The sequence below is a fragment of the Temnothorax longispinosus genome, chromosome 9 (genome assembly GCF_030848805.1).
Source record: "Temnothorax longispinosus isolate EJ_2023e chromosome 9, Tlon_JGU_v1, whole genome shotgun sequence".
Taxonomy (NCBI): domain Eukaryota; kingdom Metazoa; phylum Arthropoda; class Insecta; order Hymenoptera; family Formicidae; genus Temnothorax; species Temnothorax longispinosus.
The window spans coordinates 2,433,089-2,445,707 of NC_092366.1; the positions used below are offsets into that span (position 1 = coordinate 2,433,089).

At 36.0% G+C, this 12,619-nt stretch overlaps 1 long non-coding RNA gene across 1 annotated transcript in view; it reads left to right on the plus strand.

Annotated features, from left to right (window-relative positions):
- Positions 1 to 4,978: 4,978 nt before the first annotated feature.
- LOC139819495 (uncharacterized) overlaps positions 4,979 to 12,619 on the plus strand; it is a 16,959-nt gene continuing 9,318 nt past the window's right edge. The window contains exon 1 of the long non-coding RNA XR_011733741.1: positions 4,979 to 5,836. This is a non-coding gene — a long non-coding RNA (uncharacterized lncRNA). The remainder of the gene's footprint in view (positions 5,837 to 12,619) is intronic.

The following is a 12,619-nucleotide window of genomic DNA, read 5'->3' on the forward strand; positions in this document are numbered from 1 at the left end:
GATAATGATACCGAAATTGGCGTCGAGTCGTTTCGGAATATTTCGCTCTATTTACCGAGCATTGCAAATTCATATCGTATCACGAGTTATCGTCATTGTTGTTCGACGTACGAAAAATTTCATATATATATAGAAAAAGGGAAAAAGAATTGTATTTTTGGTGTGCGATGGATGAAGTCGCTCGAAAAAAAATCGCGCGATCGTCGCAAAGTGTTAATTAATGACGATATACGTATATGAAGTATATATGAGCGTCAGGAGCGTCAGATTGCTGGTTGATGAAATATTCGATACCGCGATAAGGAAACTTTGCCATTATTAATGCGTCCCGTCGTCACGTGTTGCATTAATTGATTTCATCAATAATTATACGCCAAGTGTACGTCTGCTAACATACATTTTATGCATGATTAAATCACTAGACATACGTTATATATCGAATCGCTAAACATAACGTCATGTAAAATTTTCAAGCGCTCTGGTCTACGGATTTTTATCGAAACTCTGAACTCTGATTATATTGTTAAGCTTGTAGTCTAAACGAGTGGATAATGTATATTAATTATATCTGAGTGCCACGAAGTTATTTATATTCTTGCAATTTAGCAATGCACTGAAAAAAGGTTTTGGTAACCAAGGCTTGGTGAAATAGCTTCAACTAAAGGGTTTAGTAATTATGACAAAATATTTGGTTAACCAAATTTGTTAACATTAACCAATTTATTTCGTCGTAATCGCTAAACCCTTTAGTTGAAGCTATTTCACCAAAAAGCCTTGGTTATTATAACTAAAACCTTTTTTCAGTGTGTGACGTCTAATGACAACGGCGGTAATATCTCGCGATTTTGCAACGTTCGATCGCGTTTTAAGAGACCGAATGGAAAAACAGGAGTCATATCGAACGCGCGTTATCCGTTAATGAAATTTCGCGATGAATTCTACATACGAGATTTGTAGATATATCAAATTCATCAGTTATAATAACGTTACGCAAAGAACAGATGGTTTCACGAGCCATCCTCTGTATAATAAATCATTCATATTCTTGCGGTTTAGCAACGTGACGTCTAATGACAACGGCGCGGCGGTAACATCTCGCGATTTAAATTTTGCAACATTCGCTTGCATTCGCGACGCACCAAACTTTCGATATTAATTATTTTATAGCTGTGTGTTTTTTTCACGACACATTAATGTCCATTTCTGCGATATATCAACGCAGATTAACTTTAATCCCGGTTTAACTTACTTTTTTATCATTTTCTAATTCTTAGAACTAGAATAGAAAAAAAATAAAAAGTAAGTTAAACCGAGATTAAAATTAATCCACCTTGGTATATATATAGAAATGAATATAAGGCGCAAGAATTTTTGATCGCTTCTTCTTCTTGTTGGTAGGTATGGCACTCGATCCCAAATTGAGTTCGATATGGCCTACTTTCAAGTCGAATAATTTCGATCGCGCCAGCCCAGCCGCGTAACGCAATTCTGTAGCGTGAATATATGCGATAGCGAAATAGAGAGTCAGGCGCTTTTCGTCGCAGTTTATGACTACGTTTACACATGCAGCGGCTTGTAATCCGGTTTAATAACTACCGATATACTATCCGATCCAAAATTTGTCTTCTTTTCATCATAACGATCATTCAAATGTGAACTCATTTTGATACTTTAAACATTTGAATCAATATAGGTATTTATATCAAACGATATTATGTATCAAAAAAGGATCATATATCAAATGATCATTATAAGTAATGAAAAGAAGAAAAATTTTTGCTCGAATAGTATACGGTACACGGAGAGAATTTTTTGTTATATTTTACCCTTAAATTCACTACAAACTTGGGTCAACTCGGCAACCAAGGAATTTTGAAAATATACAAAAGACATTTTACAAACAACGTGATGAAATTACCAAGCAGATTGGTAAATTTTGAAAAATTATTGAAATTTCCTAGATATATTTTAGTAAAATTAATCAAACATATTTTATATTTTAATGTAATAGATATTAATATCTTTTATTATGGTAGATATTAATCAGAATAGCTCGCATAAAATTCTTGGTGGTACATGCGTTGTCCCACCAACTACCATGATTTCAGGGTAAATTTTAAGAGAATTAACTCCGTGTATAGTTATTGAACCGGATTATAGGCCGCTGTGTAAACGTAGTCAATTATTCTAACGTTTTATTTTCTAACGGTTCGCGAAACTTTTACGGATCAAATGTGATCTACGCCTATTAACATCAAGAGTACCAAATCCGGTATCGGACGAACATTACTGTATCGAGTAAATTAACGCGATTTCAATGCAAGATGCGTTAATATCGTGCTCGGAAATTCGAATCGTCGAACGTTGCAAATTCAAACCGCATAAAATTGCTGCCGCCGCCGCCGCCGTTGCTGTTCAATTGTCGCGTCGTCGTCGTCCGCTTCATATAGAATTTTGCCGCGTCCCTTTTTGCATAAAAGTGAGTCGCGTACGCGCATATTAATATCGCGAAGTATTAAATAATATCGAAACGTAATCTAACCGAGCGGGAATTGTTAAACTGACAGTGAATCGACAGTGAATATCCAGAATAATATAGCGGCAAATATTTCTCGATATTATTACCGCGGTATTATTATCGCGTCCGCTTCATGGATTTTATCTTGCAAGAAATATTGAATTTATATCGAAAGAGCATCGGATCACAGTACGGTTTTGCATTATAAAATCATAATCAGTCGCGGACGTGTTTTATGGTTTGTATAGATACTTGTCCAAGCATTCGCACGCGTAATCGAGATATCTCCGCGATTTTCGTGTTTTTTATGCATCGAATGCACGGATTTTAATACTAAAATTGTTAAACGCGTACCGGAAGTGTCGTATCGACTTTCACGTTACCACATCGTCGAATTGTCGAACGTTGCAATTGAAACCGCATGGAGTTGCCGCCGTCCGTTGTTCAGTCGTCGCATCGTCGCCGTCGCCGCTTCGTAAAGAGTCTCGCCGCATCCGTTTTTGCGCAAGAGTGAATCACGTATTAATATCGCGAAGCGTTAAATAGTATTGAAGCGTAGGCCGAATAATCAACCTCAGAGAGGAGTTGGGAGTCGTTACATAGAAGAAGTATCGAAAATAGTCCACGCTGAGTGAGTATACATAAATGTGAAGGCAAAACAATCCTATACGACGCTTTCTGCGACAGGTTATCTTACGGGGGAATTTGTACGAATCGGTGACATGTGCTTATTAAAATATTGGAAATGCTAAATCGAGCATCGGACGGGCGTTAGCCTGTCGAGTTAAGGAATGACAATTCTAATGCACAATGCATTAATATATCGCGATCGGAAGTTCGAAATGTCCGATCGAGTGCATTTGGTCGTTGCAAATTCAAACCGCATAAAATCGCCATTATGTAAGGACGCCTCGCTTCGTTTTTCTCTTTTCTTGTGTAGAGATGAGTCACGTAAAGATATATCGGGGTCGATATATGTATTAAATATCGCGCGGTCGTCGCGACGAGTTAAATAGTATCGAAACGTGATCAGATAGAGTATCGGGTGACGTATCAAATCGATATAGTGATTATCGGAACGTCCCAAAACGATCTAGTAGTGAGTATACTTTTCCCTCTATTCACAGCTTCGTGGATTTTATTCCGCGGGAACCAGTAACATCGTACGAATTAATATCTGAAAGAATATTGAATTACGTGTATCATTACACGTATATTCCATATCGCGATTATTATAAAGTCCTTGCAACGTATTATTTAACAAATGTCGCGTCAGACGTACAACAGTACGTTAAACTTTACCTAAACGAGTATTCAGGCCTCAGTTATCATCACGTCGTTTAGCCGTTCACACGTAATCGAGATATCGCATTTTCATATTTCTTACGTTGTTAAATATTAAATGAAATTTAAACCAATACCTTGAGTTAAAAAACATTTTGTTATTTTTAACTACTATATGTGTCAGAATTTATTATTTTAACACAAAACAGTATTATTCCAACTCTATTGGTTTAATTAGATTAACATTGTTTTATAGTTAAATTAATGACATATTGAGCAGGAGCAATGACAACCTGCAGGATGGTTAAAAATGGTTTGAATGACTAAAATTTAATATAATTTAACACTATGAAAATAGTGTCAAATATATTTAACAGGAAATCGTGCGCGCGGATTGTAATACTAGAGATAACGGATACATTTCGGAAATATATGTATCGAGTGTCGCGTTATTCTTTTACGTTGGTCTCGTAACTTGTCGGAGCAAGTTGCACGTACAGATATGTCGGAAATGCTAAATCCGGCCATTTGGCCGAAAGGGCCAAAATATGGGAATATCGAACGTATATTAATGTATCGAGTTACTTAACACGGTGCATTAATATCGTAGTAAAATTACGTAAAATATTCGGAACATTAGGTCGTCGAGTAGTCGAGTGCATTAATTCGCTGTAGATTCAAGCCATAAAGTTAAGATCAGCGTTCAATCGTCGCGTCTTTGCTACGCGAAAACGACTTGTCTCGTCCTTGTTTTCGTAAAAGCGAATCACTATGCATTATTAAAACCGAAAGCGCCGAAACAGATATCGCGTGGTATTCGCGAAGTGTCAAATGGCATCGAAATGTTGTCGAATCTGATATCGGAAATGTCAAATCAATTCATCAACGATGAATATCAGAGTACACCGGAACGATCTAGCGACAAGTATACAGTGTTGAACTCGTAGTGTCAAGTTACACTCAATTTGAATCATTTTTAACAATTCCCACAGGTTGCCACTGCTCAATGTCGTTAATTTAATCAAAACAATATTAATTTAACTAAACTAATGGAATTAAAATAATACTGTTTTGTGTTAAAATAGTAAATTTCGACACATATTGTAGTTAAAAATATCAAAATGTTGTGTAATGTAACTCAAGGTATTGATTTAAATTTCATCCTTTAATAAATTAACAATGTATTTTTCGCCATTATTATCACGTCTTGATTTTCGGATTTTATTTTGCAAGGATCAGTAAATTATAGTATATTAATAACAAAAAAGTATCGAATCAAATATATAAACAGTTATATTATAAAATCGTTAATGTTTGCGATGTTGTTTGTGATATAAGATGTAAGACGTACACTTGTCCGACGCAAGAATGTTAACCTTCACCTTCACGCAGTCACACATGTATATTGTATATCTATGGCAAACCGGGCCTCAGTTATCGTCGTGTCGTCTAAGCATTCGAACATGATCGAGATATCTCCGCGATTTTCGTGTCTCTCACGCGTCGAGAGTGAATCGCGTGCGCGGATTTTCATACTAAAAATGTCGAATGCATACCAGAAATGTCGTATCGTGTTTCGCATCACACTTTTAAGTTCGTCTTGGCAATTTTCACTTGTCGATGACGAGTCGCGCGTATGAGTAAATCGAGAGTAATCGAAGCATAGAATAGTCTTTTGTAATTATGTATTTTGTAATTGATAATATTTCTTATTTATGGCACGCGCGTGCGTGTGTGTGTGTATATGTGAAATACGAAAATGTTCGCCGCGCTGCGAGTGTTAATCATACCATAGTATTTTTCATAAAATTTTTATTTACGGAGGATAATTCGCGTTTACGATCACATCGCGTGTGGCGGATGTAACCGCGCGCGATTGTAATTTATCATGTGACTTCTCGTTTACGCGTAGTATAAATTATCGGATCGGGTCGCGAGTGTAATAAGGTATTCGCTTTTCCGGAGTCATCGGAGTCTCGTCGAGGAGTGCATCGCATCATCGAGAGATCTTCGCAACGCAACGTCTTGATTAAGGTAAGTGTTATATTAATTAAGTTTCATGATAATCAAGTTTGTACGAAGATTCGTGTATAAAAAGATAAAATTTGTGCATAAAGGAAAATATGCTGTTTTACGATAAACTTTCTCGTTTCTCATACACAAAGAATTTAGTATGATATTTAAAAATCAATTATTTTACATTGAATCGTAATTAACTTCGAAATTCTCTAAAGTCAAAATAAAATTCTACATGCAACGTTTGCCTAAACGAAACTGTAGAAATACATTATTTCTCGCATTGTTGTATATATTGTAAAACTAATATTCAAATATTCTTTCAAGAAAATAAAATCAAATATCATCAAAATGAATGCAGATATTTAATCAATCTTGCATCGAGCGCCTTTATTTCTATCATCATTAAATTACTATATTGTCTTTATTTATTTCTATATTATTATTAGTTGCTCTCTCTCACCTTCGCTTTTTATTTTTATTATTCCGCTAACGTGTACGCATTTTGTTAACGAAATCTCTCAGACAGAAACGCCGACGCGCCGTCTTCCTCCGAACGTTGCTTTTCACGAGCGTTTCTCTTATCAGAGGGAAACGCTACGCGACACAATAAGACGGAAATCTGCTGGAAGGAAGACGCCGTGAACGGAAGGCAAGAGGGAGAGTTTATCTCGGAAATAAAAGTACGAATAAATAAAACGGGGAACGAATGCACGAATGTTCGTACATTAGCCTTCGCGAGAATGCATCCAAGGATACCCCCATACCCTTGGATGCATCCTTCGATCAAGCGTATGCAGAAAGATCTTTGGATATTAGAGACACCGAGAGCATAGAGAAGCAGAAGTGTACCGATACTATATATATACTAATATTGATATTCTCTCTCCGATGGTGATATTTTACTTGCTGCTCGGTGCTTTTATTATTATCTTTTCTATTGTTATTTGTCTATAATCTTTACTGATTATTTTCCATACAATGAGAAAAACATATAATATAAAATATATAATATAAAAGTTTTATTCATCAGTAGATAAACTGAAAAAATTTTCGTGGGAATTAGAAATAATATAGTACAAAATTTCATTATATAACATTTTTTTACATTGGATGAAATTTTATTACACAATGCTCTTTGTATTATGCAAAAATATTTTACAATTTACATATTACTTTTCCCATTTTTCCACGTTTTTTGAACATATATTACTGAACATTATTATTGAAAAGGTAACTAAATATACAAAGATATGCAATGTTGAAAAGACAATCTTTTGACAGACAACACAAAAAAAGAATAATTTGTGATAATATTTGTAGATATTTCGCTACGGCGCGGCGGCGCGATGGCGCGATACGACTTAAAATAATTAAAGAATCGATATTTGAAATGTTGACTAAGCCTAGAATGCGTCTGAAACACATATATGTATACACATGCATATATAATAATAATTCTTACACATTTTATTTTTGATCCATAAATACACTACCGATATCGTTCTTGCCAACGCTCAGTAAGTAATGCGACCGTATCTTTCCTCGCAAATATATACTTATTGTTAGCCGAGCATTCTCGATTCTTCTCGATACGTGCAAAGACCAATAGTAACAACATTGCTATTTTATTTAGAGGCGAAAAGATGAAATATTTAAAAAATTTGGCTGGAAACAAAGCGATACCGTCTATTTCCAATTTATGAACTTACGTGAACAAGGATCGGCTGGCCGTTTTCAAAGATTTAAGAGGTTTTACATTTTACGAATGCATACGCTTTTGCATCAGCGCATAATAAATCTCATGGAATACTGAATTGTATGTATATGTATATTAAACACTACTAAAAATATATTTTTGAAAAACGTGGTTATAATAAGGGAAAAATGATTTTTTTATAAGTTTTTATTTTAAAATGCTGATTATCGTTATGCAAGCTGCTCTTATTTATTTACCGCGTACCAATTCGATGGCCGATATTGCTAATTAATGATTACTATACATTCTCGTAAACGCGCACCGATTCGATGACCGATATTACTAATTAATGATTACTATGCGTTTCTCTTAAACGAGATCGAAATGTATATTAAAAACCGAAAAAAGTCCGTTCCGATTTATCATCGACATCATTTCACATTTTTCGCGATTTCCGCTTTTTCATACGATATCCTGCTTATCCTCGAGACAGGCTGCGTGTTTCAGGAATAACGTAGAAAATGGAGATGGAACTAGTTTTTCGTCGGGACAAATTAAATTTCAGTGAGCCGACGCGCTCATACCGACGTACGCGAGCGCGAGCGAGTAAACTCGATCGCGCGCGAACGGGCGACGAGACATGAAACACGCACGCACGTACTCATGCATGCACGCGCGTACGCGTATCCGCATCATCCCGGATACACCAGCGTGCATTATACGCGACGTGTTAGGGGATTTCGTAATTCTCGCGAGAAGGAGAGAAAAAGAGAGAGAGAGAGAGAGAAAGAAGGCGCGGTGAATCCGAGGAGACTCCGAGGGACGAAGACACGAAGGATTTCGCGTTGTTCTAAAAATCTCCGAGAATTCGTGAGGCTGCAACCTAGAGCCATGTTGGGATGCATACGTGATGCGAGTATCGTATTGTCTCGTATCGACAAGTCTAGAATCGTATATGACGGAAATGTGATGCGTATCAAACTTTGAAAATTAGATCTTTCATCAATTCACCGAAAATATAACTATTACGTGATAATATCATATTTGACAGTAAGTTGGTAACAAGATTCTTTATTTTATATACATTTACAAATAACACCTCTGTAATATTAAATTATGATAATATTTACGAATTAATCTTAATCACGATAGTATCTTATAATAAAAAGTAAAAAGTTATGAGAGATGACTATCTCTCAAGAAAGAAGCAAGAATAAAATTAGACGGCAAAACTTACCTTTTCATTTAATTTTAAATGGGATTTTATTTCAATAGGATTTTGATTAAACTTTATTTGATTAAACTTTGCGAGAAAATTTGCTTCATATACAATATATTGTAACTATATATGTTACATCAGTAACATGCCATAACATGAGGTATCCTGGCATATGTTTTCGAGTATATTTGACAGCCATATAACAGGAGGAATTGTTACTGGCATCTGCGAACTATTCTTCACAATAGGCAATAAAGGCTCACAATGATCTTCTCTCAACGGAAATAAATCGTGAAGTAGACATAACTGCAGTTTACAGCGAGCATGAAAGAGCTAACAACTGAGCTTCCAATCAAAATTCTACCGGCATAAAATACATATAAAATTAACGAAAGAATTATCGCTTGTTCGATCCCACGGTTAATTCTATGGAAATTATAATTGTCATTAAAAGTAGGTTTTGATAAAAATGTATGGATTTAGTCTTGGATTTTTTTTTTTTTTTTTACTGTAATCACTAAAACTTTATGTCAACATTTAGTATTATTCAGGAATCCGCATTTCGGTATCGTCAATAAATAACGGTAGTTACGAGCAAGGATAGCAGAACAACAGTGATATACGGCAGTTAAACATACAATTGTCTGTAAATAAATACTGTTATCGATTAACCTGACCGTTCTGACAGAGTTTAGCATACTCGTGCGGTACCATCGATCATCGAAAATTCACGATGGAATTAGACAAGATTCGATATATTTATTTATGCGCGATGCCATCGACGATGACATAGCCGAATTCCGCTGTAACGTATTCAATAACGGGTTGACATTGCTCTGAAAACGTACCTGTTGATTAGATAAAAATATTCCGCCGTTTAATCCTGCCTGAATGTTTAATTTTTAACTCGCAAAGAAAAACAGGAATAAGCTAGATATGCGAGCCGCGCATTAATTAACAAAAATATAAATTCCCTCTGCGTTCGGTGAGTTATTAAATTTCACTGTAAATTTAAAGTATTTCGCTTCTCGCGGAAAATAAACGCGGGCAAAAGCGACGTTTTTTTTTTTACGAGATAATAATAACAAAAAAGTAATCGGGGGATGAGGGGGAGTGAGAACTGTTTCGCAAAATTGCAGATTTTTTATGCAATATATTAATTGTCGCGGTATTTTAAATATTTGGATAGTTTTTGATCGTGCAATTGATAACGGCTTTATCCGTGGCGGAATATTCTATTCGAAAAATTATTCAATTATGGTTTTTATTCTCCCTAAAAGGAATTTCATGAAACTCTTGGTTGAAACGCGCGAAATTCAGAAAATAAATATAAATGGTTTAAAATATAATCTTTTATTGTCAATTATACAGTGTTTCTATACAAAGAAATTTATACGTTTTTCTATCAGGGAAGAGCATATAATAATATAACAAACAATAAAAAATAAACAAAAAAAAGTACGATAGAGAAAAATAAGATAATAAAATAATAAAAGAAATAAAAAATAGATTAAGATAAAGATAGAGGAACTGTAAGAACTACAAGTAATTAAATTAAAAAGATTTGCGAGAGAAAATTTCTTATGGCTTTCACGCATGAGGCACAGGGTATTTCAATAATGTAATAAAAAATCTAGTGATATCGGCTTCGCATGGGGTGGTGTTACCTTTACGGCGTTCGTCGAGCGCGTCGCGACGCGCACGTAAAGCGCGTCGTTTGCATAAGTCGGCATCGCTTTTCCGCTCAACACAGTTTCACGCAACAGCGAGCAATGCGTCGCGGCGCTCGGCACGGCACGGCGCGACGCGGCGCGGCGCGGCGCGGCGCGGCTTCGCGCGGAAAAAAAGAGAAGCGCATTCCCACGTGAAATTGCATCGTGCGCGCCGTGTGTACGCGGCCGGGTTTATTAGCGTCGCATTATTTATTGTCCGCGTCGCGACGCCCTAGTTGCGATAATCGAGCCGACGCGACGCGACGCTTGCGAGCCCGCCGCGCTTCACCGCGCGTTCGAAATTTCCCGGAAAAATTTTGGAATTACCACGCATTAAGGTAATTGCGTCGCGGAATGTCGCGCCGGCGTAACGGATGTTCTTCCGGGATAGAAAAAGGTATTGATGATCGTACCAATAAAAATAGCCGTGAGACGTTAATTATTACAGAATAATTTAATATCAAATATTGAGAAGACTCTCGAATTAGAAACAGAAATTACGATATTTCGCGTATATTAAACACCTATATTTTCTTAAAGCGGACTAATCGAGCCATTTATATATATATATATATATATTCGTAAGTTGCATGCATGAGAGATTAATTCGTTAGAGATGCTGAATAATTAATATCAACGAAACAAATAATATTAGAGACCAACCCATGCGGTCTACATGGTCGCCACTCAAATGTCCTTCGATCCTTTTGTCTCTCTCACTCTCTCTCTTTCTCACTCTCTCTCTTTTTCTCTCTCTCTCTCTCTCTCTCTTTTCCGCTAAGAACTCTCAGGAGATTCTTTAGGTATTCACCTCACTCACGCATTGCAGAGTCATCTCTCCAAGTACCGTGAGTACCCGAGTGATAACCACCTTGGGGCCAGAACAATGGGCAGAACAAATCGTTATATTGGATTCGATTGTCAGTGTTTAAGTGTGTATAAATGTGTCTCACGAGAGCAGATTCTTTTCTCTTCTTTTTTAATATAACGAAGTTTTACACCACCGAAGTTTGCTTGCCGATCTGTATTAAGAAATGTTTTCTTTCCTTTGTTTTTTGTTTTTTTTCTCTCTCTTTCGTCCGTTTTAACACAATGGAGAAAGATGGCACGAAACCAAATATGTACGTAACTTCAGGCAAAGATCTGTGAATTACTACTGTAGACACAAGCAGCTTTAGAATAGGATAGGATACAACATGGCAGTTGGGTCTGCTTGGTAGATATAGATACTGCACTTGCGGTTAACCCATCACTCGTCGTGAGGGAACCCCCGAGGTACCCTGATGTTTTATGACTGATCCACCACTTATGATTCAGTACGGGCCTTAATTACATATCTGTCAAAATATAACAGAATAGCGTGACTTGTACGGGGTGTTCGGTAAATCATAACAGGGTGCGCGCGAGGAAATGATTTCTCGCAAGGAAAAATAGTAGTGTGAAAGATGTAGAATAAATTTTTTTATTGTTCGTGCAATTTGTAGGAAAAAATGGCTTTAAATATAAAACAGTACGCTTTTTATCAAAGGTTTCTACCAAACGTTTTAATCGGTTTTTATAAATGTTTCGTTTTGTTTTGATAAAAGTAGACTTTCTCCGTTCTCTGTCAAACATTTTTGTGAAAAAATAATTATAAAAATTCTCATTTTTCTGCTTGAACACTTTTCGACAAATTTTCAGAATCAGTAAGGCTTATTTTATTAGTCCTAGTTTTCGTATTGAAATGAATGCAATATTCACATCGAAAAGAGATTCCAATTATTATTATTACTATTAACTGCAAAATTAACTGTATCGCGACAATGAAACGCGTGTTTTTTTTTTAAACGTGATACGGAAGGGAGATCTGGAATATCGAAAACCACTGTTAACTCAATTTGGCAAAAAATGTGACTGATGTCTGTTTCAAAGCAAACAATTCGATTGTTTATACAAATCACGTGGACAACGCAATCCGAATACAGCACAATAACCAACGCATCCAGCAGTGAAAAACAAGCGACTTTTGTTGCCGACGGCACTATTGGTGTTTGGTATATCACATACACATTGCCCGCATTAAACACAGAACCATCCCTCAGGGATAACTCCAAGAATCCGCAATAAAAGGAACTTTGTAACGCATTATTGTTCATTTTCTTTAAATAATTATATTTTAATATATATATATT